The following is a 23,773-nucleotide window of genomic DNA, read 5'->3' as shown; positions in this document are numbered from 1 at the left end:
TAATGGTTTTCAAAGAAAGAAAAAGGTAGAAGCTACTAAAATAGTTTTTCCTTATAGATTGACTATCGTAAAAATAATAACACCACGTGTCCTTCTACTACTAGTTACTACGCGAAGCAGAATACAGGAGCGATCGTCACCATTTGGTCATATGAAGGAAGAAGAACGTCAGCCCCTCCGAAGCTCAATAGAAGGTATAAAATTCCATGCATAGCCAAAAGTGATATCAATCTCGACGAATGAACTCCCCTGTCTTAGTTTCCTGTAGCCCTGAGAGATCCTAAAATAACCCAAGCCTCATAGCTTGCCTGGAGCTCTGTAGAATTCTTAACCGAACACCATTCAGGTTGCACTGGAACTGTGTGGTATTTCTTCCCGGCTAACTTGCCTGGAGCTGCGGACTCCATCGCTCTTTGCTTGCGTGAACACTAAGAATCCTAGCCCACCTCCAGTCAGCTTGCCTAAAGCTTTCTGGAGATCCTTCCCTTGACTGGGTGGGCCTTGGAACACCTATTTTACCCTAATTGCTAGTAAATATTGTATTTATCTTAGTGAACCTGTGTTTTATTAGTTTATATAGAAACTTTTATAATAAAAATTGTTGTGGGAGAAATTCAATTCCCGTGTGTAATTTCTCTTCCTTCTACCTACCAAGATAATATTACAATACCTCGGTCTTTACCTAGGGCTCTCAGATTTAAAACTAAAATGGCCAGGACACCCTATTAAAACTTAGGGTACATTCATTCATAGTTTTTCATTTGCTTTACTCAAATCTCACATCAATTAAATAATAAACCAACGGTAACAATAACTAAGTGAAAGAAACTAGTTTATTCTAATCAGTTGAACACAGATGGCTAATTAAAATGATTATTTTTAATGTAGCAAAATTAACTTACATATTTTGGAGAACACCGGAGACTTATTAAACTTTGAACTACTTTATGGGGTCGGAGGGGGCATATATTGTAAATCTGAGACTTTCCGATGTAAACCGGAGAGTCACAGAAGCCTCCCTTTATTCTTATGTTCGAACCGGTAATACTGGAAGTTGACCATTTCTGGTTAGAGCAGTGATTGCCATAATGAAATAACGGTAGTAAATAGGGAGAAGCAGTTTTGTTGATCTCGATTATGTATCCGAAAAACAGGTTCTATATCTGTCGTTTGAAACTATAGATCTATTAGTTCTGGTTCCTGTATTGAATTCGCATAGTTCGGAAGTGTACCAGAGATTCACAATTAGAAACGGAAACCTACTTTGTGTTCAACCGGGTTAAACAATAGGAAAGTAACTTTGTAATGAACAACAATGTAATCGTAATTTTTCTCTCTCTGGGTTGTTTTAGTTAGCTTCTACTTCTTCATTTAACGAATTGTTTCACCATCGTTTATTTGTAATTAAAACATATCTTCATTCGCAAATAGGACATCCACGTGGGAAGATAAAACAAAACTTAAGTATGCTCCATTACAATCGAAGGATATCTCAATCTATATAGCAAAAAAAAAAAAAAAAAAAAAAAGTCCTGTAGTCATAACGCTCTCAATATTGTTCATAGTTCACTTGACCAATTTTGTTAGATGTCCGGGCTTTTAATTATAATTTTACGTAATGCAAAACAAACTCTGTTTGCTAGTGGAAATGTATTTAACGACACACCACATACGTCGTTCAGTTCGAATGGAATTCACGTCACAACGTGTGTGTATCTGATGATGGTATTTGTAGAGGGCATGCTGTTAGTAGTTAGAAGATCCTCAGACAACATGGTAAGTGGATCGAGAGTGTTAAACTTTATCCTGTTATCTATGGGCTAAACTACCAAGGAATAAGTGCTGCATATTTAGATTTCAAAAAAAGAAAAATCGCAGGTTATTTCTAATTTTGAACAAGGTTATCGAACGAAAGGACTTTAAATTTGGTGAGAAATTCACTCGATTGTCAAGTAGATAACAGGAATATGATGTAAGAATCAATTTACATATCCATGATCAGATATAAGTTCAAATATAAAATATTACAAAATATGGTAGTATTGTGAAACATGTGTAAATACTCATGACAAATACATGTACAGTCAGCGACGAAAGTTCTTCTCGTTTGGTACTTTGGGAATAACGGTGGTATAGCTGGAACGTACAACGATGGTATGGCTCAAACGTACAGAAAATTATATTCTTTTTAATTGACTGAAAACTGGACTCAAATTGTCCTTCCATTCTGAAGTTATTTACGAAACTAATTTCATCAAACGGAAAGAACTTTTGTCACTGACTATACATTAGCATTTGAAATTATATGATTAAGTTTCAACGTACTTAATAAAACAAGAGATCGATCACCTCTGTTTAGTGTCCTTACTTTATTGAGAATTCAATATACAATTTTTGCTACATGTGACTTCAACTTCTACAACGAATGCCACTTTTAATGTTACACATGAAACATTCATTAAAACAACAGTAATTAAAACTGTGCATTTACCACATTTTGTACCAACATCACATATCATTTACAATAATTATATAGCTGTACTGATTCCTTCAAGCCAAATGACCATACATAATTTAAAAGAAAACAGGCATTTTACATATACTGTGGTAAGGCAAATCACAAGTAAACACAAGTAAATCACAGGTAAACAACTGCTGTTCTAATGGAGATTGTGTAGTTTATAAGGCATCTCATCCAACAGTGATTTCAATACGTAAGTAGTCATGACTGTAAAGAACTTTTAGTCTTATTGTCGTGTTAAAATAAAAAAATATAAGTAAAGTACGGTCTATAGTATATGCCATTCATATAATAAGTATACACTATCCTTTTTTTTTTAAATAGACACCTCAAAATTGAGCATATGGAAATGCCGCTGATGATTCATTTTCTATTTTCAACTTTGACTACAATGCCATTGGCAGAGCTCCATGATGATTCCCTCTACTTTGGATTAACGCATTCCTGGTATAACGTTGGTTTTGATCTAACGGCATTGACTCTAAACTTGTTTCAATGTCCCGTTTGAAGGGCACTATAAGTTTATTAAGAGTTGCTAATGGTACACGTTACATACCAGGGATAGTAACACACTCCCAATATCAAATTATGCTTTCTCGGGTGAACGCTATCAGCTTCTCACAGAACTTCTTCGTGGCTAAGCGGTTAGCGTAAACGCCTTTGGCGTGGGAGACTCGGGTTCGATTCCCCGCTGGAGCTCATGCGGTTCAGATACCACGTTAATCAGTAAGTCCCGTCTCATATAGCCTAGCTGTGGAAAGGGACGTAGAACTCAAAAATCAATCAACCAATTAATTAATCAATCAGCTTTTCACTTCCAAGTCTATGCATCATGCTTTCACTTGTTGTAATGGCTCTTCACATCATCAGCAAAGTTATACCATCGACCGTTCAGTGAGTTCAACGTGGTGACCCATTTTCTTACTATATCAGGGTAGTGTAGTATTATATATATTACGTAATATATAATAAAATTTAATAATTATCATAGACCACCATTGGCATTTATTTATTTATTTTAAAGAATAGATTACAGATATAGTAGTGAGGTTTCAAGTACAAGAAATTTAGTCTGTCACAAGCGACCAACTTTGATTCTTGGCTTCTCAAAACTTTCGTCTGTTTACGTTAGCTAGAAAGACCTGTTCAACTTACATACTGTAAAATTTAAAAATCTGACCTGGAGCCTTGTACATGGCTAACAAATTTTCAAAATCGTTACTGTATTTTGTTCACTTATTTAATGAAGTTCTCACTTTAGAGAAAACTATAACACAGTTTTGTCTTGTAAAGAGTGCGTGAGTAAGTCCAACCTTAACGGAGAGTGTCAACTTTTGAAGTTAGTGCATTTTGAATTGTCCGGTTGAATCTCCTTTGAAATCACATTTAAGTACACCAATTATCAATTTTACTTCTTATATGTAACTATTTTTGTGGACTAAACATCTTTATTCTGTTTTATATTTTCAAATTGTCTAGTCATATTTGTATGAAAATTATGTTTGAGACAAGAGCTGAAATGATTTTGTTTCATAGTTAAGTTATTCTGTCTTAAGATTCTTAGTTTTCATCATGTTACCATACCAAGCAATACTTTGTCAAAGATCAAAGCTCCTTAATCTTACTATAACACATGCAATGTTTTGAGCTTTCATATCTGAAAAACACTATATTTCACAAACACTCATATTTTCTTACACATACACATATTTTGTTCTTGTATTGAACACCATGCTTCATTTCAAAAATGAATTAAACTAATACTTGGAATGTAGCTTCACATCCTGATCTAGTGACTAGCACATGTGCCTTCAATACATTTGATCCCGGGTTCGAATTTCAGTAGGCGTATATGGAAATGTGAACGCATTACGATGGCTCGTTTTCCATCTTAAAAATAGGTTTAGTGCTGTGCGGGAATGGGACACTGAACTTCAATAAGTAAATACATTGGAATTTAATCAGTTTGGAATTATTAGGAGATAATAGCATTGTTGTTGATTCTTAAAAGTTCTAAATTACAAAGATCTATTACATAAATTATATACCGATATATTAAAAATAGTGAATGATATTAAAATATAGTATTATTTATTTTTAATTTTCAGCTGTGTTTCTTTGTGCACCTGTTCTCACGTATATATATATATATATATATATATATATATATATATATATATATATATATATGTGTGTGTGTGTGTGTGTGTGTGTGTGTGTGTGTGTAAAAAATGTGTTACTATATTATATATATTATTTAAATACTTAAATATGATAATATGTTCATAAAATTATATGACAATGGACATGTTCGGAAAATGTACGCGTATGGAAACTTTTACTCTTAAAATTGAAATATGTTAGCTTAAACGCTGACGGAAGATAAAACTGGTTCGAAATGGATTTTTGAACATAATAACCACTTCACTCGATCTGAGGCTTTTATTACTTTAATTCAAAAACAAACTATCCACAAATTGAAGTCATTGTTCAAAAAAAAGCGTTCGGTGAATTCAAATTTTCACGATAAAATAGTTGAATCCATTTGAAATTAATTTTTGAACATAATAGTTAGCTTACGTTGAGCTGGCTTTCTATCATTTTTACAGTACTTCGATAAACAACTAATCACAAGTAGAGCTAACTGAAGAAAGTGTCCATTGAATTGGAATGGAGCCATCTTCTTATTCTTGCGTCTGATCACTACACATTTGGAGTACACAGTGAACTTTATTTTATTCTCAGGTTGAATTTGATTTAACTTAGTTGGAGTCAATGAAGCTGATTACTTGATAAAATGCTAACAAACAATTTTGTTCAAAAAAACTTTATACTATGTAAGAGCATTGATGTGTTGTTCCATACTATCGATGTTGAGCACGAACACGATCTTTGTTTTTAGTTCATTGATTTATATGAGAAGTGAACTTAAATTTTAATCATTTGACTTTAGTTACTTCTTTTTCAAGCCCCGATTAAATGCACCTTGCTATTTCAAAGTAAATATCCATTATACTGTATATAAAGTTAATATTACATAAAATATACGTATTTGATTACATAACAAAAGTTATTTTCACAAGTGTCTGACATTTAAATAGATTTAAATACGAAATAAATAAATTAAACCATTTGAATATCAAATTACTTTAAGGAATACAGAAAAACATTTTTTTTCTTTAGAATGTGATAGGTTAAAAACAAAAATGGCGCAGGTATTCCACACCGATATTGGTAAAATCTCATCCAAAAGTTCGCTAAATATAAGTGCAAAATAATCCAAGTATGATATCATTTCATCAAGTTACAAGAAGTTCTATTTCACTTACAACAATAATTCTAACGGAATAATAAATACGTATATTTTACAAGACACTACTATATTAGACATAGAAAATTTTGAAAATATAAATTGTTATCCTTTTCCAATGTACGTTGTAAAAATATCGTTCATACCAGAGATATGTTTGACGTATCGCTGGAAGTTCTTACATCATCATGTAACGTATTCCTAACAATATTCACTGTTGTCTTATTCTGCATTGTGAATGTTCAAATATTGAATAGAGATCACTCAGGAAACATGGCATCATAAGGTACTTTGGTGAACACACGCTTGGCAATGTCAAAGAAAGTGGCACGAAATATTTCAACCCAAACCCATTCGTATTCCTTCCATACAGAGTCAATGTTGGCGTTAAGAAATGCATTGGCTAACTCCTCGCCTGTTCAGAAAACAACAACAACAACAAAAAAGATAAGTTAATTAAGGAAATAATAACATGAATAGTAATTGAAATCAATGTTAACGAGCTCTCCACAGTCATCCAACAGCTAGTGCGCATGCATTTAGTGTAAGGATCAAAGGTTCATTTACCAATGGAAGAATATTGAAATTTGAATGCATTGTGGTAGGTCGGACTCCACTTTAAACTGTCGACCCCACACCTTATATATGGCATCAGTGTTGATAAGGGACAATAAATCCCAATACCGAATAAGCAATTTACAGGATATTTTACTATTTATTCAAAACACACACACACACACACACACATATATATATATATATATATATATATATATATATATATATATATATATATATATATATATATATATATATATATATATATATATATATATATCTGTCTACTAGTTAACAAAATTCAGTATTTGCATTATGATTTACGAAAACTGTATTTCCTAAAATTTATCTGCGTTTAGTTTAAATTTATCTCGAAGTCCGATTTCGACACATCTTTTTGGTGATAACATAATAAATGTATTGGATGGTTGGTTAGAATTAATATGACTTCTCAGCACTTAGAATATATGAAGCCTGGATCTATAATTTAAAGTAGAATGCGAACAATAGTAATTTTAAGGCTCTCGGGCCAGGAATCGAATCAGGGACTCCGTACAACAAAGACGGACGTGAAATAGCATGAGGGCATAATAAATCTGTTATTATGCAATGGAGATCTTATTAGTCATTTTTAAAAAGGAATTTTAACAATTTCTTGCAATTCTGAAAAAAAATATTGCTAATAATTGTTTTTTTCGTAGTTTTAGAGCTTAATATCTCTTTTCCATAGGCAAACTTACATGAGGCGTGGATCTACAACTTAACATGGAAACCGCTTTACATGAGATCGTAATGGGAACAGAACCTAGGTCTTCCATACGGAAGATTGAAACATTACGTACCCACGAGGGACCTCGTCAAGAAATGTTAGCATCTGTCTGATGATATGCTAACTATGTATGTCTCTGTATTAATATTTGTAGAGAAAGTTCTTTGGCTTATAATTATAAATGTAATTCTACTTCCCATTTAAATGTTTCCTTCTCTACTTCAATTTTTGAAAATAAGGTTTTCTGCATTTGTCCAAGTGTTCAACACTGAATTATGCTATCAATTGCGACGTTTATGAATACTATAATATCCGGAATCCATGGGCGGCTATTAGGGGAGGCAAAGGGGGAAGTTGCCCCCGCACTTTTTTTAAGTAACCCATTAATGTATATAGTTTCATTTGAAAATGTAAAGTTTTTGTATGTATTACTGGTTCATAGAAAAAATGGTACCATATAGTATTTGCCGTTGCGTGAGTACGTATTGGTTGTCTTCCCGTGGAGTAAAGGAAACTATAGGAATTGCATTTTAATTGCCACATAAAATAACCCAAAAATCAATCTATTGGAGCACAACAATTCTAGCATACTTTCACCTTTTACAAGGGCTCGATATGTTAGGCGTTTGAAACTAATTCGCAAAAACAGTTAAAAAAAAAAAAGTATTTCACAAGTTATTCTTTAATTGCACAAAAATTTAGATCATAAAATGTCTTTTCTTCTTTCTAAAGTAAAGAATGTTGATTTTGCGTAATAAGAAACAACTTCTACCTTTTCCATTGCTATGTAGTTTAATATACGAGTGAAGTGGTGTGCTTAGGCGTGTACGAGTGGATATAGAATTAAATTTAGTGAATTCAACATAATTCTAGGTTTTAGGATTATTTTATACAACTGGGGTGTGGAGTGACTCTAAGTATTGTGTTTTGGTATGTTCCAAGAAAGTGAAAACTGCACCTAATGGCAACGAACATGCTTCGAGAAGTTGCAAAAGCAAATATTTTTTTAAATGTCGTAGTATATGGCTCTAGTATTTACTGTCTTTCATTTTCCAAGAGTAATAACATACATTTAATAGCATGTCTGGAATTGAAAATATAAGTTGTTCATTAATCCCCAGTTTCAATATAACTTCTACAAAACAAGCTTCATTATTCATTACTGTGATTAATATTAACTTTTCTACTTATTTGTTTTGCAAATTTGTTATTAAAGAATCTGATCACACAATTTTCCAGACAGAATTTTAAGTTGTTCATGAGCAAGAAATCAAATTACTTCTTACACTTTCGTTGTTTAACAGTACAAAGGGCTAGTACCTACTTGCGTTGCTCTTCTCAATTTACTTAATAAAATATGAAATACGATATACGATATTTTAACTGAAAAAGATAGTATCCTATTAGTTATACAACCTTTCGTCAAAGTGTTAGAAACAACCAGGAAAACTAACAGTTATAAACAAATATTCAGATCATGTCTTGCCCCTCCTCTTTTAACATTCAACCACCGCCACTGCCTGAATCTTTTGTGAACAAGAAAGTTACATACTGTTAAAATAGTCTTAATGAAAGTTTAATAGGCTAGGTTATGTAACCTTGTTAGGCAGATACACTAAGTGAATATTAAACTAGCGTTAGGATAGATAGTTTGTTCATTTGTATCTGACAGTAAAAGAAACAATGTATGTTGGAAATTACAGAGCTAAAGCGAAGGAGTATGTTGAGGTTTGGAGATGAAAGATAACAAGTACAAATTTACAAACTACGTAGGTTAATTCATGTTTGCTTATGAATTGTGAAATTATAGAATTTAGAAGTTAGAAATTCACATTTGCACAAGGACAGTTGAGAGGATGCTTCCTCCAAACTCCTACTGTGAAGGCAGAAATAAAAGTCAGTAGATATTACTACAGTAGATCATTGCACAAGTACAGTTGAGGGAATGCTTTTTCCAACACTCTTAGCGTGATGTCAGAATTAAAAAGCAGTAGATATTACGATAGTAGATCATTGCGCAAGGGGATATTTTTTCCAACACTTTCAGTGTGATGGCAGTAGATATTATGGAAATAGATCATTTTAGGAAAACTTCATTTTGATCATTCAATCCAGATAAAGGCAATTCAACATAAGGAATTTTCCTACGTGTATTTTAGTAGAGAATGTTCAAAACGAAGGAAAAGCTTATTTCAATATAAAAATATTTTCTTTATCAACTTATGAATCAAACTCCTTAGAAGGAATTCAGCTTATGTCCAAAACTACGCTTTGAATGTATTTAACTTCAGAATTTAGGAATTAAATTCCTCCACTGGAAGATATTTCATATGCACACACGATAGAACAAACTCTACTTTTATACTACGTTAGTGGTTGATCAACACAGAAAGAGTTCATCTGAAGACATACGAGGTATATACAAAACTCAAATATAGGACGGAAAGGAGAGTATACGTAGATTTTAGGTTCTCAGGTAACTACTAATGTGAAACATTTATCTAAATCAAAGTTGATGTTTTCACAAAAAAAATTTTTTTTTTAAATACACAGTTGAACTCAACCGAACTTAATCAGTCTTAACACAAAGGTAAATATTGGCTTCCTGGGTAGGCGAGTCTAATATTTTACTATGGATGAGTTTAGTTCTCAAGTTATTGGCTATCAAATTTGAAGTTTCAGTGAAGAGATTTGTCTGAACGTGCTCAGATTTATACATCCGATCTCATCGAGCTTAACATAACAGCTGATATTCACTGGCTTAGCACACATGTGAAATATTTTCCCGTGCAGAAGTTCAGCTCTTGAGTTATTTTCTCTCTCTTGAGTTATTTAATTTGAGTTTTAGCAACAAAAAATCTGTACATACTCAGGGGAAACTCACCTGAGAATGAATAGTATACAGTTTAGCATAGTGGTAGGGCCTTAAACTGTATACTATTCATTCTACCTCAATTGATAAGCTATTTTTTTTTTAAATTCTACTTTCCCTCACTTTGTCATTCCAAAAGAAGATATCAAGTTACTGTTCTTGTGTGGAAGGAAAGCTTTGTTTAAGAAGATATACTATTGAATCAAGTTGAAATTTCTGCTTTGTTATTGCTGCTCTAGTTTGCCACTGTCACCAACTGCTTCCTACAAGAACTCTATATACAGGGTGTTTCAGAGCAACATCGACAACGTTTGGAAGATGATTCCTGACACCAAGATAAGACAAAAAGTATAGAGCAACTTATGTGAACAAATGCTTAATTTCGGAATTATAAGCTGCCGAAAACATGAAAAATTGAACTGTAAAGGTCTATAGCTCTAAAACGATGGGACCTACCATAGTCGGGTCAAGACTTCACTTAGGAACTAGTATGAGCCCTATCCAAATATCCAAGTTTCAGAATCCTGCAGTAGTTCCGCGACAATTTTTATACAGGAAGTTGGTGAGTACTTCAAATTATATGTCTGAAGCCAAACTCCCTCCATAAAAATGGTTGCGGAAGCACCACAAAATTCTGAAACTTGGATATTTGGATAGGAAACATACTAGTTCCTAAGTGAAGTCTCTACCCGACTACGGTAGGTCCCATAGCTTTGAAGCTATGGACCTTTAAAAATAAGTTTTTCATGTTTTCGTTAGCCTACAGTATATCTTCGAAAGGAAGCATTTGTGCACCCAGGTTGGTCTATACTTTTTGTCATATCTTGGGATAAGGAATCACCTCCCAAACGTTGTCGGTGTTGTTTCGAAACATTATATAACTATTATCTTTAAAAGGAATGTTGATTGTCATTTATGTAGTACTAAATATTTCATTTTAGTCGTATTTCTAAACTAAATAAGTAGAAATAAGAATTCAATCGACACAAAGTAAAATTTCAATGATCCTTATAAAGTGTGAGGTAGATTGTGAAGATAACTATTCGTGTGGACTTTCTATCTTTGATTCAAATTCCAAAGGTAATCGAAAATATACAAGGTATCGACATATGCGAAATATCGTGCAATTTTAGTGTGAAAGAAATTGTAGTGTATTTTCATTTGTAGGCTATTTTATATTTAATCCTTAGAAAAACGGGATTCGAGTTTAAAGAGAGAAGAAAAAAATGGACAGTTTAATACGAAAATGTCGGTTTAATAGAGAGTTACATGAATCGCGTGTTATTTTTCTCCTAATTTGAACTTCCGTCGTTATCATGTTGGCTCTTTAATATTCTACACTTACAGGCTAAATTTTCCTTTGGGTTACTTCTTAATATTAAATAATCGTATCAAAGAGAAAATGCTCTATCAATACTGAATTCCAAAATCCATAGGCGTCTCAGGCGGAGAGATATAGAGGAAGCATCCCCCGTACAAATTTTGTGTAAAAGAAGAAATGGAAGATTTGAAGTTTTATCTGGAAGAAGTAAAGAAATAGGAGGAACACTTAAATGTGTTACTGTTTCCAGAAGTAGTAGTATTACATTGTGTATATTCTTATTTGCAACTTGTTTTCTGCGTGCCGTAGAATGATGGAAATAAGACAAAACAGGTAGAGAAAGGTTATAATTAATGAATAATAATAAAGCATGTAGGATCCTATGCAGAGTTGTTTTAAGAGTCGTATTATGAGTTTAACTAAATCGTAGTTCTAACTTCCATTTTAAGAAACACGATAGTGAGCTGTCAACATGTTCAAGATTATAGGGAAAGAAATACTGAAAGAAGGTAAAATTGAACGGGAGTAGACTGTATTTCATTTACAGAAATAGGGCGAACAAAGTGACACTGTCACTAATTCTTGATGTATAGGTGATATTAGTAGTAAGAACATGAAGAGAATTAAAGCAAAGATTTGAATGACGAATAAAGCATTTGAGGAGGAGAATACGTTGTTTTATAGTCTTTGAATAAATCATTAAGAAAAAAAAATTGATCGAATGTGTTGTGTAGAGCATCTAATTTCTCTGGACAGGGACGGAACGTGAGCACTACTCCAAATATATTAGAAGATTTTGAATTATGGAGAAGAATGAAGAAATTTGTAGGAGTGAACAAACAGCTGATTATAAAATTCTCGAAATATTAAGGGGAAGAGAATATTAGAGCTACTTGAAAAGAGGAAAAGAACTGATTAAGACATTTTCGAAAATTTAAGTTCTGGAATTCACGATCGTGTTTCTTTCAGAATAATGTTCCGGGGAATGGACACACTTAATACTGAGAGGGGCACATATTATTTTCACACGATATTTTCACATACTATTCTATTTATTATTATATTATAAAGGTATTACTTTGGTCTCCTCCGGAGGGGCACTCTCAGAGCTCCAGGGGAGTAATGGCCCCCAAAAAGCATGTTTGGAAGAAACACTGCTCACGATAGAAGGTATAGTGGACGAAAGAAAGACAAAGATGTGGATAAAACACTTAATAAATTGTTGCTAGAGTGGATGGTTGTTACATCTAAGCGTAGATGTAAGCCAATTGAAATTTCTAAATTTTAATCAAGTGTCCTGTCAATGATGACAGTTGCTGCTACTCAAAGTATGTGCAAATTAACTTGTCATACAATTCGGAAATACTCGTATTAATAAATACTACTTAAAAAAAAAGAAAAGATGATCATGTGCATTATAATATATTCTTCTTTCTTAGAAGTTTCAAATTCACTCAGGAAGACGTGAACCGATGGAAAATGTTTGTTGTCATTTAAGGGTGCGATGTGCAATTTCTAGTATTCTAAAGTTATAAACCTTTGTTCCAGTAGTAGAAATTCGAATATCAAGAGTCACCGTTACTAGTAAAAACTTTAACAGATTACACTCGATTAACTAACTCGTCCCACACAAATAATATAGCTAGAACAGAATTTAGAAAGAAATCTCTTTCGTTTAAAAAATCGTATGGACTGTGAAATAATGGACGAATGGTCTATCAGTGCAATCCTGTAAGTCCCACTGAACGATCGCAATAAGGAGGTATTAATCAGTCTATCCTCACCTCAATCACTTTCACTTTCAGTAATGAGGTTACAATTGAGTTTGTTAGAGAGCCTAAGCTGTATTTTGTGGTTCAGAGATCAATATATTAAGTTATACAAGGTTGAAATAGTGGCGGGTCCAGGGGTGATCGGGGCAATTGCCCCCTCCCCCCGCAGAAGAGGAAACTTTTATTTTATATATAAATAAAACCCATCCCAGAGTTTGGAGCTTTTAAAAGTAGCTCTAAGTAGCAGTATTAAAACCCACTGCCCCTCCCCCGCAGAAGTCCGTCCTGGATCCGCCCCAGGGTTGAAGTTTAATGGGGCGTGGGGAAATTGTCCCTTCTTGTCTAGTAAAATAATCAAAAACAAAGATTCATTGTTATAACGGTTCTTCTTAATTATTGAGCCATTAAAACGCCAACTCCGTTGAATAATTTCATTTATTTATCTCTCTTGTCCTGACAACCAAGATCCCAAAATCCTATCATTTAAAAACATATGAAACATATGAATATCTTTTTATATCGATAATATATCTAACATATTTCTTTTTCTTCTTCGAATTACATAATCAGCCTAGTACATATTTTGAAATATCTTACGCCTCAGAACTACAATAAAATAAGGATTTACAAGTAGTAAAAATATACAACGTACTGTTGTATTACACTAGTTAACAAATTTAAACTTTTTGTTTGTTACATGAGAAAAATCACCTGATCTTAAAGGAACTTTTTGCGCTGAATTTGAATATGCACTCGGTTTCTCTCCATCACGTACAGTTTTCCCGTAACAGAGGGATTTTCGGGAAATTCCCTCAAAAATTTCCCTTTTTTAGATATTTTATTCCCCTAGCTCCTGTCCCCTTACATATAGTAACATAGAAATTATACCTAAGTATACCTTGATTTATATTTAATAAACCTTAAAAGTTTCGTAAAAATCGCTTTGTTCTTTCTAGAGAAATAAATATATTTGTATGTATACTGTGTGCACTGTTTATTGCACCTGACAGTAATGCTTTCAGATCTCCTGAGTTGGGGTAAAAACGATTTACTTTATTACTACAAACACAGACATAAAAATGATTATTTACAACAGTCAACAACACACTTGTATTGCTCTCTGTAAATTAGAAACGTGTATAAAAATAGAATGTACTTCTAACGTATATATTTTTAAACGTACAGTATATGTATATCTTAATACATATATATACAATTCTCCAAGTTTTTTCGTTTTGTTCATGAAATGGTTATCAATATTTGTTATCAAATGTAACAGAATGCAAAAGAAAGAAAGAATGGAATACAGACTCATTGTTGACAACAATGAACTAATGCAGTCTGAATTTTCCACTACGGTATCGTTTCCCCCCTCCCCCCCGCATTTCTTTCTTTCTTGTGTTCTTGACACCTGGTGAGGGAGTTTTGTACATTTTTATATTGACGTGTGGTTTAACACTACTTCACTTTCAAAGTTGTCTTTGCTGCTAAGAGTGCTTTCATGTTTGATCTTAACGTCATTATACCCAACTAAGACCAGAAGTTTAGTTTGTGATCAGTACAATGGCGTCAAGAGGACGGCGTTCGTGTGTTAACTCACCAAATAGTTTTTGTTATGTGTGTGGCCAGTTTGTAGTTAAAGGACAGTGTAGATCCATTACGCCATCGGTGAAACTAGCATATTATATATATTTCGGATGTCGTGTGGGAGATCAGGACAAAACTTGGGCACCCAACATAATTTGTGCGTCGTGCTACGTCACTTTACTTGCATGGGTCAAAGGGAAACGGAGGTTCATGAAATTTGCTGTACCAATGGTGTGGAGAGAACCCACCAACCATCTGGATGATTGTTATTTTTGTCTCACAGTAGTTAAGGGACATTCTAAAAAAGCAAATACACAATAAGTTATCCCAACGTTAAATCCGCAATTAGACCTATTCCGCACGGGGATGAACTTCCACTTCCCGAGCCCCCTACCAACTGGGAAGAGATATGGCCAAAAGGCTCTGATGATGATCATGACCTTGATGAACCATCGACATCAACATGTACATCTAAGGATCCAACGTTCATCCCTGACTGTGTTCGCGAGCCACATTTCATCCGGCAATGTGTACTTAATGACCTAGTCCGTGATTTGCACCTGACAAAACAAGAGGCGGAACTTCTGGGATCAAGGCTCCAGCAGTGGAACTTATTGGATGCAGAAACGAACATATCAGTGTACAGGAAAAGGCATGTTCAATTTTCAAGCTATTTCTCAATGCAAGATAATGTGTGCGTATGTACGGATATAAATGGGTTAATGGCGGAGCTAGGAATTCCTTACGTTCCAGAAGAATGGAGGTTATTTATCGACGCGTCAAAGGTCAGCCTTAAAGCTGTCCTTTTACATAATGGAAATAAAAAACCTTCTATACCACTTGCGCACTCAGTGAAGATTAAGGAATCCTATGACACCATGTCAACTTTGCTAAATCTTATAAATTACAAGGACCATTGTTGGCAAATATGTTGTGATCTCAAAGTAGTTGGTATTTTATTAGGACTGCAGTGCGGTTACACGAAGTACCAATGTTTTTTTATGTTTATGGGATAGCCGAGCTGATGACAAACATTATGAAGTGAAGGAATGGGAACCTAGAGTGAATTACGTACCTGGAGAATGCAACGTCAAATACGCTCCTTTGGTAGATCCTAATAAGATATTACTACCGCCACTTCATATCAAGTTAGGACTTATGAAAAACTTTGTCAAAGCCATGGACACATCTGGTGAAGGTTTCAAGTATTTGCGAGATAAGTTCCCTAACCTGAGTGATGCTAAGAATTCAGCGGGAGTGTTTATTGGTCCCCAAATTAGGAAATTAATGCTTGATGATAGCTTTGACAGCAAGTTAAACAGTGCTGAGCTAGCTGCCTGGACAGCATTTAAGTGTGTTGTGCGCAACCTTCTGGGCAATAACAAAGCTGAGAGTTACACAGAAATCGTACAGGACATGATACAGAAATACAAAGAGTTGAGTTGTAGGATGTCTTTAAAAATCCACTTTTTGCACTCCCACCTCAGCTTCTTTCCTGCTAACCTAGGTGCTCTCAGCGACGAACAGGGGGAAAGATTCCACCAAGATATAATGGAGAAAAGGTACCAGGGACGATGGGATCCTTCAATGATGGGGGACTATTGTTGGGGTCTTGTTAGAGAATGCAACATTTCTTACAAAAGAAGGAAGTAGTGTACGTTTTTGTAACCCAATGGAAGTTTCATATATTGTGATAGTTTTGATTGTCTTTTCATGAACTTTTGGTACATTTGTATTATTGTTTATTGTAAATTGTCACACTTGTAAATTATATTGTATTATATTTTGTATATGTTTTTGTGGTAATAAAGCAAAACGTTTTACCTCAACTTAAGAGATCTGAAAGCATTACTATAAGGTGCAATAAACAGTACACACAGTATACATACAAATATATTTATTTCTCTCGAAAGAATAAAGCGATTATTACGAAACTTGGAGGGTTTGTTAAATATGAAACAAAGTATACTTAGGTATAATTTCTATGTTAGTATATGCAAGGGGACAAGATCTTGGGGTGTAAAATAAACGAAAAGGGAAATTTTTGAGGGATTTTCCCGAAAATCCCTCTGTTACGGGAAAATCGTACGTGATGGAGAAAAACCGAGTGCATATTCGAATTCAGCGCAAAAAGCTCCTTTAAGAACAGGCATTTCCTTTTATGTAACAAAACCTTTGTTAACTAGTGTTATCAAGGAAATGAAAATCCTTTTCCAAATTTATCACAGAATAGGATGATTCATTTCTTCTAATATCTAATGCTATATTATCGCCCTATTTTCTTCTTTCTTACTCACTTTTTGGAGGCTTTCAAACTAATATTTATTCAAGTTTCCCAGTATTTCCCATTCTAGCGATTGTCTAATCCATTTTAGCCATTTTAACTTAATAGTATTATATTTAACCCATTTACTTAATGTAACTTACACAGTCGGGCGTAACATAGGAACAGTGTGCCAGCTTCCCTATCCCCGTGTCCCTTCTCGATTTAATTGCCAATACAATATTCGACTAGCTTACCCAACGTAACTAAGAGTAATCCCTAAGCCAGTTGTGGAAAGTTTAGCGTGTGTGAAGAAATAAAACGAATGAATAGATTTGGAATTTAGTTAAGAAATGTTAAGCACATACAATAATTACCGGTACCTTACGGATATACGGCGTATTCAGTGCATAAAGGAATCAAGTCTATTTTTGGTCACTATGTAGCAGGGTTGTTTTGTTTAAAACAAAATGTTTAAAACAAATGATTAAAACTTGTTTTAAACAATTGATTTTGTTTAAAAGAAATTTTATATACATTTTAAACATTTTGTTTTAAACACGTGTATTTTAAAGTCTTGTTTTAAACATATATTTATTTTTATTTTATTTTAATTTTGTAAAAAAATCTGCCAGAGAAAGAAAATTACAAAAAAGTGATCCCGTTCAGAAGGCTATTTTCTTGCCGTACAGTGTTGCCACACTTGGTACAATTACCAAATTCAGCTCTTTTTGTCATTCATCGGCCCGTTGGTACCACACTGGCATTTTCAGCCCCTTTTGTGAATAAAGTTGGTACAATTCTATCCAATTCAGCACCATGTAACAGATGCTTGTCACATTTTCAAGTGTCAGTCAGACTTTTCCTACATCTCATGATTGATTGATTTTTTCCTCGTTTTATATTTTTTTCTCATATATGGCCATAATACCTTTTTGGTCTATTGGTCACTTTGAAATAGATTACCGTTTGATTTCCTTACAATAGATACCGAAGATGATAACTGTTTTTCCTTTTAATTTGCGGCCTCTATTATACTTCCTACGTGCGAGAAAAGTTTCATCTACTTCCACAATTGTTCGAGGTCTTCCTATTTCGATGTTTTTAAAAAATAATTTTTAAAAAGAGCAATTTCTTGATTTGGACACTTGGAGAAAGGGGGCGGAGTGTTCTAGAACTTTACTTCTTTCAGTTTCGTGTTATAGAGCCATGTAATTATTACACTGTGATAAAATAATGAATTCAGCCCTTTTTGTTTTAATTTGGTATTACTTTTCAGCTCATTCCAGAGCTAGGACTGGACAACACTGTTCCCGTATGAATGTTTTGATTTCTCGTGGCTACTGCCGGTCGATGTGGTGATCCACAATTTATTTCGTTTTTTCTTTCTTTATTTTTTATCGTCTATTGTACTGCTTAAATACTTATCAGTTAACTTGCGAGAAAGTGTTGTAGTCGAAGGTTGGACTACTTGTAGAAATGATATTAAACAATAAATAAAAGAATTATTATTGAAACAATTTTTTGTGTTGTATTCAGAAAACAATGGGCTCTTTACTAAATTGCGGTTCTGAAATTACAATATCGCAGGCATTTGTTAATACATACCGTACATATTGGTTCTCAATCTTCGTACAACTTAGAATCGTTTAACGTGAGTTTTACGGGAAGAAAAAAGGATACGATTTCGAGTAAACCGAAGAAACTCATTTTAGACGTTTCGAACAAACTTGGGTAGCAGGATAAATTTGGCTCCAACTTAGAGTTTTTAAAAATATTTTTAGATATGGGTCGTTCAGAGCACAAGGATCCAAGTTCATCTTCAAAAAGGTTCATTTTTGCTCAGCAAACATAGTATCTTCGTAGCAAAGAGTCCGAAATAAATGAACCAAAAACCACGTGAAAAACTGTAGTGTAGGCTAGAGTTACATAGGACAAACGCTAGACAAGGGCGTTTCTAGAACGAGGAATAGGAGGCTAATTTCCCCCTCCCTGCTCATAAATTTAAGATATTGTGTGCGCTGCAGCGTGAGAAAGAATAATAAGTTGCAAATGTCATAGTCAATGATGCATAATTACATTAAATAAATGCAGTGTGTGTCAAAAAGAATACACCGACGGTAAATGTCATATATTCGCAACCACGAATCCGAAAAGAAAGTAATAAAACTACGTGACAAGGTGCAATCTAGAGCTTTTATATGATTACCGCTAGAGAGTGGCGTCTGTTTAGAGGTCATCCACCATCGTACCGCCTACGCTGAATTTCAAATTTTGGAACAGTAACGCAGATTTAGAAATATTTTGCTGACTAAAGCCCAACAGAACAAAATTGAAGTCCTTACACCGAATAAATACGGAGTTTGATCAGTTAAAATCCATTTCCATTGGCCGCAAGGAGGTATAGGGTTATATTGCTCTTTTGCATTTTTTTTTTTTTTTGACCCAAGGATTCCAAAGGTGACTCTACTTTCGAGTTTCGGGCCTGCTTAAAATTCTGGAAATTGTGCCTAAGCAACTTTCGAGTTTTGATCATGTATTTCCTCCGTTTTTATTCGGTGTAAGGACTTCAAACTTGTTATGTTGGACCTTGTTTATCAAAAAGTTTCTAAATCTGCCTTACTACCACCAGAGTGGGGCTGGGCGCGGCTTCCTTCCTGCCCCCACTGACGCCCCTGTCTAGAGGCCTTCATATGAAACTAGCCCACGCCCTTTCACGTGGTTTTAGTTTCATTTATTTCGTACTATTGACTGCTAAGATATTACGTTTTGAAATAGTGTTCATTTGCTGAGCAAAATGTATTGAAAATAGACTTGGATTCATTGGGCTCTGAATGTCCCAAATATTGTTTCTCTTCAATACAATTATTGATTTATACAACAACCAATACACAGGCTTGCAGAAAATATTCTAAAGTTAGCACAACATGAAGTGTGCTTGAAACATCACGTTTCGAAAATTTATTATTTTAAAATAATTTTATTAGCATCAGTATTCCCAAATAGCAATCAAATGTTTGCAACTACAATTTCACCCAGCTCCAGGTGATCAATTGAGTAAGAATTATGTACTGTACATGTGTGCAAAATTCCAACAATAATACAATTATATGAGCCAAATACCGTAAAAAATGCCATATTAAATCCAATGGTCATTCGAAAGTCACTTTGCGAACCACTGGTGTTACACAAATTAAATTAGGTAAAACAAAAAAAAAAAAAAAAAAAAAAGTGCGTTATCAGTGACAGCTTACGGAAATACAAAGTCAGTATTTTCAATCCAATACGGACACTCAAAAGTTATTTCCAAAACCGCTGGTGCTACAAAAACGAAATTTGATATATTAAGGTGCATTATCACCAGTGAACTACAAAAATATTTAATCTTTTTTCGAAAATTATCTTGAACAACAAGTGGTCAATAAAAATTCATTTAGAAAACTATATAAAAGCCATTTTTAGTCAAACGATTTTATTTCTGTTATCAATGTTGCACTGATCACTATATCTGTAATACTGGTTGCAAGTAAAGAGTAACAAGTCTTAACAAATAAGTTATTAGACGATTTTGAAATATGTTTTAAACTGTTCAAAATGTTTAAAACATGTTTTTTTTTCATTCGTGTTTTAAAACATGTTTTAAACATTTTGAATATCTTTTTCATATTTTAAACACATGTTTAGTTCTTTTTTTTTTTTTTAAAAAAACTGTATTTTTCCAACCCTGCTATGTAGACATTAAAATGTATTTTAGAGAGTAAAAGATACATGTCAATGTATTGTAAATTAATGAAAAGAATAGTATTAACATTTTCCCTATACTTCAGCGTACTGTGCAAAATGTAGGAGTGTTTTTCTCACAAGTTTGGTTATTGGAGTTCATCTCCTTCTGCTCTTAAACCTCTCCTTGTTCATTATTAAGATATAATTAATATTGATTCGTTATAAAAGCTTTCACATTTTAGAGAGCTAATACTCACAACAAAGGGGACTGAGAGGTTTCATTGCAGTTTTCAGAGATGTAAAAATTGATACATCTGCTATACCAATCCATCATGAGTAAGGTAACGAGTAAAATTAAATGTAATATTAGGCATTTTAGTGTTGTGTATCTATTAGTTCGTTTTTTACTAAGTAATATATATTTTCGTCAAAATTAACCCGTCTTTTCATTTTTCTCAAGTTTTGTATACATAGGACAATAATAATCACTTTCTTTGTATAAATTTTATTGATTTGGTATTAAATACTAAGAAAACAATGTGTAATTGAAAAAAAAAGAACAGAATTTTGGTCCATTTCTCTTTAAAATTTTAACAAATTTCTTATTTCATTAAACTAGAAAATGACAGTAAAATGTAATGTAAAATGTGATGTAAAAACAATCTCCATTATCTTTAAGAAATAAATGGATTTCTTATTTTGTTTAACCACAAATAAAAATAGTGTACCCTTTAAAGTGAACCATTTCCTTCGAACTACTTTTTTTTTAACACTAGAGGTTTTTTGTAAAGCATAGAAATAACTGTATCGGGATCTTTTAATAAACGTCATTCTAACATTAGATATTCCAAGCTAGTTCTCTAGTATTTTGAGTTTCATAGACACGTATCCAGTAAGAATTGTCTGATTTCATATTAAGGATAACTTAGAAATAAGTAACTGACTTACCACCTCCTCCACCAAACAGATTGCCAAAATAGACAGATTTGCTGTCTTCATCAAACTCAATGTCTATTTTAGTAACATTCATATATTTGGTTCCATGACGTAGCAAAGGCTCGCCGTAAAGAGAAACATACATCCGGACGTTTCCTGAAATATAAATAGTCTTTAATACAGGACAAATTATCAAACTATATTGTAGGAAAAGATGTCTGTGAGAACTGTAATGAATTTATGTTGAAAATAAGAATGCAGCATGAAAAGTAAACTGCCAATTATCATTTGGTACCACTGGTATCATTTCCGAAATGTCCAATATCAGCACTAGCATAAAAAATAGTGGGATGCAATACATGATCAACAAGATAGAGAAAATGGAACTAGAGGTTTATAACTCATACATATTATTTGTTCTTTTCCATATAGTCACCGTGTAAAGTAACCAACTTCAACCTCTATAGCCGTTCTTGGTTTAAAAAAAAAGTGTCACATTCGCCTGAAGATCAATGAGGATTATGCCCCCAAAACTAAAAACGTCACTTTCTTGGCAGAAAGTTATGAACTTTTGGAAGGAGAAGTGGGAATGTTTCCACAGTTCATTCATAACTTTAGTCTCGGGGATATGACGGCATACCAGACCAATAGCAACGCTAGGTTAGTAATAGCAGGGGGCAAGAGGGGAAGCAAGAAAGTTTTTGGAGTGGCGGGGCAGCCACACTTGTTTTGCTTTGAATATTATAATTATCTGTTGTACATATTATTATTATTATTATTATTATTATTATTATTATTATTATTATTATTATTATTATTATTATTATTATTATTATTATTCACCGGTTGTACATAAAAAAATGGGGACGGAGGAGGGGCGAGAAAAATATTGGGGTGACGTTCGCATCTCCTCGCCCCTCTGTAGGGCCGCCATTGTACCAGACATAATTGGAAAACAATCGTGAAATTCGTTCCCATTGGCTACACATGGAGTGAACACTTCGGATGCATAATCAACTCATTTCTGATTGAAACAGCTTTAAACATAGTTCGACATTTTAACTTATTCCTTCCGTCCTAACTTCTATCATATTGTATCTAGAGACGTCGTAAAAATCACACAATAGTATCTTAAAACACGGGCATGTTTATTATGTAAGCTGCATACATATAACACACACTTTACCTTAAATATTGACCAATGTAGACCTACGCTAGAATTCCATCGGTAAGAGTTATTGAGAGAATGTGTAGTCAGAAGTTGCTAAACATGCACTCCAATGCCATATCTACACAGGTTGCTTGAGCAGGAGAAAAAACACAAACAAATACAAGTGTGACACGAAACTCACTACCATTTTATACATCTACCGTAATACCTGGTTCGATCCGAGCTAGCACAAAGTGAATTTACTAATAATCTGAATTTTCTCCAAATATGATGTTAGATTTGCTAAATTTAGTCGTAAACGTATGAAGTAAATACTTAGCTTTCGTCGTCACCAATCTCAGGGTCATCTTTAAGCATATATCCTATGTTTACTTGCCCGGAGCCACCGTGACCAGTATTACATGTAAAAGTTAGTCGTACGACCCCCAGAACACTGGTTTGTCCAGAGGTCCATATTCTATAAGGACAGCACCACCCAAAGAAGCGGTGGGATCCCTCAAGGAATTTATTCTTGGGGAACTTAGCCCTTCGGATGAAAAGTTAATGTTTAAACTTTGTATAAGCACTTATAATTGTATCAGCTTTATATTACCATTATATTTTAGTACACTCTTCTGGATGTTTGAATACTAAAACTGCAAGTAGAAGAGTCTGTATCTGTTGAACTACATCTTACTGTTACATACCCGCCAGGAAGGACAAACAAAAATATTTTTCATTGTTATCTCTAAGTGTTAAAAACAGTTCAAGATATGGAAATAACTGAAAACAATAAAAACCAGTATGCAACCGAATAGAACCTGACCCCGCATGCTAACACCCAACCTTCAGATAAATTACTATTAAAGTGTTTTTAGTAACTAGATAAAAGGAAAAAACAAAAATAAAATTCCAAATAAAAAGGTGGGTGGGAGCAGCGGGGCCATCGTACTCTCATCGCCGTTTTTTGCAGTTAATCTCTTCGACACAA

At 33.7% G+C, this 23,773-nt stretch overlaps 1 long non-coding RNA gene across 1 annotated transcript; it reads right to left on the bottom strand.

The window, feature by feature from the left end:
• Positions 1–5,577: 5,577 nt before the first annotated feature.
• On the bottom strand, positions 5,578–21,776 carry LOC145691963 (uncharacterized). Its single transcript, XR_014132599.1, has 2 exons — positions 21,645–21,776; positions 5,578–6,246 (listed from the first exon to the last, which is right to left on the bottom strand). It is a non-coding gene; the product is annotated as an uncharacterized LOC145691963 (long non-coding RNA).
• Between the last annotated feature and the right edge of the window lie 1,997 nt (positions 21,777–23,773).

The sequence above is a fragment of the Thermobia domestica genome, chromosome 8, assembly GCF_964235325.1.
Source record: "Thermobia domestica chromosome 8, izTheDome1.hap1.1, whole genome shotgun sequence".
Classification (NCBI taxonomy): Eukaryota; Metazoa; Arthropoda; class Insecta; order Zygentoma; family Lepismatidae; genus Thermobia; species Thermobia domestica.
The sequence above is the reverse complement of the archived record's forward strand: the minus strand, read 5'-3'. Positions and strand labels throughout refer to the sequence as shown.